Source organism: Balaenoptera musculus, chromosome 14, assembly GCF_009873245.2.
Source record: "Balaenoptera musculus isolate JJ_BM4_2016_0621 chromosome 14, mBalMus1.pri.v3, whole genome shotgun sequence".
NCBI lineage: Eukaryota > Metazoa > Chordata > Mammalia > Artiodactyla > Balaenopteridae > Balaenoptera > Balaenoptera musculus.
This window is the reverse complement of record NC_045798.1, coordinates 44387706-44393755: the sequence shown is the minus strand read 5'-3', so window position 1 is coordinate 44393755 and position 6050 is coordinate 44387706. Positions and strand designations below refer to the sequence as shown.

Sequence of the window (6050 nt, the reverse complement as noted above, 5' to 3'; positions counted from 1 at the left end):
AATAGGGTTTTTGATTGCGTGTGGTAAAAACATTTATTGTGGTAACACCCAAGTCAGAAGAGAAATATGACTGGTTTGTATGAAAATATTTTCTAATTTAGTTTATTTTAATTTTAAATGGCTTCTGTATTTGGAGGGCTACTTGAGACCGTATTTTAATAATGTTTTTCTTGTGTCATGAGATTATTTTTTACCTTCCTGTTTTAACTCCCTTTTGATCGTTAGTATCAATAAAGGCATCAACAACCACAGGCTGAAAGAAACTTCTTCCTTTGCCCCAGGGTTTTTTCACCTTCTGTACTTACTTAGTTCATATCACTGCACTAGGATCTCTACGACCTTCAGAGTAAGTCAAACTGAATCAATGCCCTATCTTCCCAGTCCCCCATGAACATTATAAATTGAAGTTGACTCTTGTGTTTGGAGAAAATATGGCCTCATAGACTCTATTGAACTAAACCTGTTGCTCACATATACCCCAAAACACATACACACTCAACTACATGGAAAAATTTTCACCATACTGAGTTCTTTTTATGTGCAAAGATACTGATTTAGTCACTTGGCATATTGGCTCCTTTAATCCTTACAGTAATTACCTACTTCATCACTTCTAATAGACATCATTTTTTTCCCCCACAATGTAATAATTCTAAGATCAGAAAGCATCATACAGTTATTGAGTGAATCCCAGCCTGGTGGTGCAGCACTATAGTTGTGTTATCAAACTCAGGTTCAGCCACTCATCGCTCAAGAATCCAATACTGAGAGACAGGTGTTGGGTAAAAGAAATGACAGCTTTATTGAGGAAGCCGGCAATCATGGGGAAAAGGTAGACTAATGTCCCAAAGAACCAACTCCCCACTCCCTAAGTTTCCTTGGATATTTTATAGGGAAAAGAAGAATGGACTACGGGCTGGGTAGGGGACAGTCTTCTATTTTCAGAGATGATTGTCTCCATTGTGTAATTCTAAGTAGCCACCATGTCTCGCTTGTGGTTGGAACATTATCTGAGCCATAAATCTCTGGTCAGCTAGTCCTCCTGGTTCCAACCGGTCTGAGGTCTACATGCTTGTGGGCAGCATACAGTTAACTTCTTCCACCTGCCGGGGGATTCAGTACATGCAAAACAGCTCAAAGGACATGGCTCAGAATGTTATGTATAGCCCTTGAAGAGGAGCCATTGTTTAATGGCTAAACTATTATGATTTTGTCTTGCGTGACTATTTTCCTTTGTTTCTGCATTTTCTCATATCTCTGATTACATTTATTCTTTGGAACTTGGGGAAGGCCTAAGAGGCTAGAGTTGTTTTTTTTTTTTGCAAACAAGGCAGGCAGAGGACATGAGAGGCTGGCAGGGCGGCGGGGAGGTGGCTGTCCAGAGAAGGCCCCATGGCATCCTATTCTGTTAAAGTTGTGTGAAAACTCCCCAGTGACGCCTTTTGATAACAGCAATAAAGCACTAGCATCAGAATGGCTTGGAGTCTATGATATACATATTAAGGTAATATAAGGTCGCTTTTATTTTTCCCAGTTTCTTTAGATGGAGAAGCCAGAGCAGAAGTTACATGGCTTGTCCACTAACACTCAGCTAGTAAGTGGCAGAGCCAAGATTTAAGCCCAACCGTCTGGCTCCTGAGCTGACACTATCTCTATCACTCAGTGGCAGCAGGCACTGAGTGAAAAAACACACGGCTGAGTGAACAAAGGAAAAAGCAGCTCTATTGCACACTATCCTTTATGTTAGGGGCACTATATAGGATTGCCATTGGGGATGTCAAGACAGTCGAATATCTTTAATTTACATACCTCAGTTAAACTTTTAAATTAGTTCAACCTAAGTTTTAAAAATAAATCAGGGCTTCCCTGGTGGCGCAGTGGTTCAGAATCTGCCTGCCAATGCAGGGGACACGGGTTCGAGCCCTGGTCTGGGAAGATCCCACATGCCGCGGAGCAACTGGGCCCGTGAGCCACAATTACTGAGCCTGCGCGTCTGGAGCCTGTGCTCCGCAACAAGAGAGGCCGCGATAGCGAGAGGCACGTGCACCGCGATGAAGAGTGGCCCCCGCTTGCCACAACTAGAGAAAGCCCTCGCACAGGAACGAAGACCCAACACAGCCAAAAATAAATAAATTAATTAATTTAAAAATAAATAAATAAATAAATAAATCATATATTTTACAAGGAAACATACGTATACTATGACACACTGAGAACATTAGTGAGGAGGTATGTGGGAGGGAGGGGAGTCGGAGACCCCAAGATGAGAGGGGAATTTTTAAATTTCATCGTTCCTTATACTCACTAAGTCATTTTCTCGGACTGTTTATACCAAGACTGGTACAGTCCTAGCATTCTTACTCATCAATCCCTTCCCCAATCCTAGGCAGACAGCACTGCGCCCTGTTGACCCAAGACCTGGAAAACTGCTCCAAGCATCCTTCCTCTCCCAGCCTCTATCAACAGTCTCTCTCAGTCATTCATACGAGACCCGCCTGTCATCTCTAGCCCAAACGTTTCATTTTCTGGTGTAAGCTGAACAATTTTGGAAATCAAAGTAACGTTTCCAAGGCTCTGGGGGAACATTCAGTCTGCCAGCAGAAACATTTTCTTCTCAGCTAAGAAAGATGAATCTTTTATTCTGTTCCTTTACCCAACATACCTGGTTGTTTTTCCAATATACTAACTTCTGGCCTGCCAGAACACTGCAACAACCTCAAGTGCCTTGAGGAGAAACTAAACTTTCTCAGAAGGCACAGGCGGCTGTGATTCTCCCTGCGTTCGAATTCTGCTTCTGCCCATTAATTGCTTCATATCTTCTGATAATTTGCTTGGTCTCTCAGTGTCCTTGTCTGTAAAATAGGGGTACATCACAGGGCTGTTGGGAGGACAGTGCCTGTGACCTTGATCATAGTAATCACTCCATGGAAGTTAGCTATTGTTATCTACTGTCATTAAGACAGTCATCTTTATCTACCTATCCATATGTCCTTTTATAATTTACAAGAGAAGAAAATGCTTTCACTTTCAAAAAGCTTTCTCACTTTAACTTTCAATGTTATCTCTTATTTTTTCAAAGATTATTAACCAGGTTCAGTTAGAACTTTCATAAGAACTTTAAGATTCTATAATACATATTCTTTCACCCTTTCAATGTGTACACCTACCTTGATAAAAGACTTTATTTTACCTCTTTAAGTTGAAGAAAATCTCAGTTTTCTGCAGTCTATTTTTAAAACTCTGTTATCTTTATTAAAAGCAGCATCAAATATATTTTATATAATGTATTTGGCCCTAATAGTTAAGTTTATTGAAGCAAAATGGTCCATGATTCCAGGTCCCAATGACCAGACTGCTTCAACACCTATCAACTCTGTTACCTTAATCACCAAGATTAAGAACATCCAAGTACATCCAGGAAACTTGGAACTACAGAAATTCTAAAAACTGAATAAATTGACTGGAAATGATAGATCCTAAAGAGATCAAACTTTATTACTTTGGAAATTTTCTTTGTGGACTTCGGCATAAAAAATTCAGACTTAATAACTGAGCTATGTGAGCAGAATCATCTATTTTAGCTTGGCTCACCTAATTCTAAATCCACTTTCTAATATTTTCCTGCTTAATAGTACCATTCCTCTTAAGCCCTTTGACTGCATGTATAGGAATCTTTCAAAAATTAGGTCATCATGCAACATTAAACCTTAATAACTGGATGTATAGGGCATAGCAGCAAATACAATAAATTGCTTTTTGTTAATCATGATTACATTCTGTACAAGAACTTAATGCCAGTATTACCCAGTTTATTAAATTATTCGGCACAACTGGAGAATGTCAAATGAGATAATTGATGTGAAGATATGTTATAAACTGTAAAGGGCAGTATAAATGTTAGGTCTCAAATATTAAATTCATAACTTGGAAAATTGAACAGCATATGTATCTTCAGAAAGACACTACATAGATTGAAGCCTCAAATATGTGTCTCCCTTATGTATTAAAAGCTAGTACCTAGCTATCCCAGAAATTACTGATGTCACAACCCAGAGAGGACAGAGATAGAGCTATTAGTTTGTTCTTTTGTTTCAGCATTCATTTGCTTGATAATTTTTATTTTTCTTAAATAATTTATTGTAACTATGGACTTCTTAATGGTGGGATAAAATAAGTAAATAGTGTGACAAAATAATCCCTTGTCCTTTGATGCATGGTGTCTTCTACTATTTTTGCATGTTAATTGATTCTTCTATTGTCAAATCATAATTCTAACATGACTACACTAGTTCTCTAGGAAAGATGCAATGCGTAAATAAATCACGGAGATCTTGAAGAATGAAGGTACCATAACCTGAGCCAAGGACACTGAAGTCGCTCATGGGTCTCAGGGTTGAAAAAGCATGGCTCCTCAGATGAACATTAAGTAAAACTATTCCCCAAATCAAACACAAGAATGCCAAAGAGATAGCAAGGGTTTCTTCAATAAGGAAGTACAGCCAGGAAGGTAGAGAGACTTGAAGTGGCAGAGTTATTGGCCAGTGGTTCCTGAACTTAGCTACACACTAGAATGCTGGCAATATTTTAAAAATACTAATGCCTGGCTCCCATCCCAAAATACCCAACGCCACACTCTGAGCAAATGAACCTACCATGTGAAATCACGCAAGCGAAGAACCAGTCCAGGTTTGCCTAAAAGTATTGTAGAGGTCCCTTCTGACTTGAGAGAGTTGGTAACTACTTAGAGGAACACTTAATTAAGAACATGTCCCCGGATGAGTTCTGAAGGAAGCAGATTCTGAGATGATTGGCATGCAGGAAGTTTATCAGGGAGGGTTCTGGTGATCGATGTTTGTGGAAAAGAAGTGAAAGAAACCAGATTAGGAAGAAGGAGATGATGAGCAGCCATGCTGTCTCAAGGAAGACCTCAGCTGACGTGTCAGGCTGTTATAAACCTGCAATGGTCCTTCAGAGTTGTTCTAAATTGAGGCAAGGACATTGCAACTCTACAGCCCCACGTAGACCAATCACTGGATGCATGGCGCCCTAGGAGGGGTTTTGACCTAGCTAAGTGGGCACTCTCCGGTAGAGGCAATCTTGAAAGAAGACTGCCAGTAGGACCGTCTGTCAGCAGCTTTCTCAGCTACTGGGGAACTACATTCTTCAACTCTCAAGAAAGTTCTGGGAGGCACACCATAATGAATGCTTATTAACATTTTAAAACTTTAGTACCTAGCCATTTTATTACGGGGTCTAGTAAACACAAAATTAAACCACCTGGTATACAAATTCCTCTTACAGGAAATAAGGCAATGTGTAGGAACATAACTTCTTGGGGTTGAGACCGAGTATAAAAGAGGTGAATAAAGAATATCATATTTGGCTCTTTCGGTCTCTTTGTTCTCAGCGGCAGAAGCGAGATGACGAAGGGACCATCCTCGTTTGGAAAGCGTCGGAATAAGATGCACACGTTGTGCCGCCGCTGTGGCTTCTAAGGCCTGCCACCTTCAGAAGTCGACCTGTGGTAAATGTGGCTACCCTGCCAAGCGGAAGAGGAAGTATAACTGGAGTGGTAAAGCTGAAAGACGAAATACCACCGGGACTGGTCGAATGAGGCACCTAAAAATTGTATGCCGCAGATTCAGGCATGGATTCCGCGAAGGAACAACACCTAAACCCAAGAGGGCAGCTGTTGCAGCATCCAGTTCATCTTAAGGATTTCAATTATTAGTCACGCAATAAATGTTCTGGTTTAAAAAAAAAAAAAAAGAATGTCATATTTGAAATCCAGAGGAATGAGGGTGGTGGTGTGGGGTGGAAGTAGGAAAAGCATAAGGGTAAAGATGAGAGAATACGTATGATTAAATAGCATTAGGGAAAAGATTAATGTGAGGGATGTTTGATATTCAACTTCAGTTCTTTAGCACTGTAATGTATAAGCCACCCCCTCTATTTCCACCATAAAAGACATGCAGGAGGGTTTGGGGGTTTTGCTTTGTTGTTTGTCATATTGTGTGTTTCTGGTGTTTTGTGGAAATCAATTAAAGATA

At 40.2% G+C, this 6050-nt stretch overlaps 1 pseudogene; it reads left to right on the top strand.

The window, feature by feature from the left end:
- Positions 1–993: 993 nt before the first annotated feature.
- Positions 994–5754, top strand: LOC118880029 (annotated as a pseudogene).
- The last annotated feature ends 296 nt before the right edge of the window (positions 5755–6050 follow it).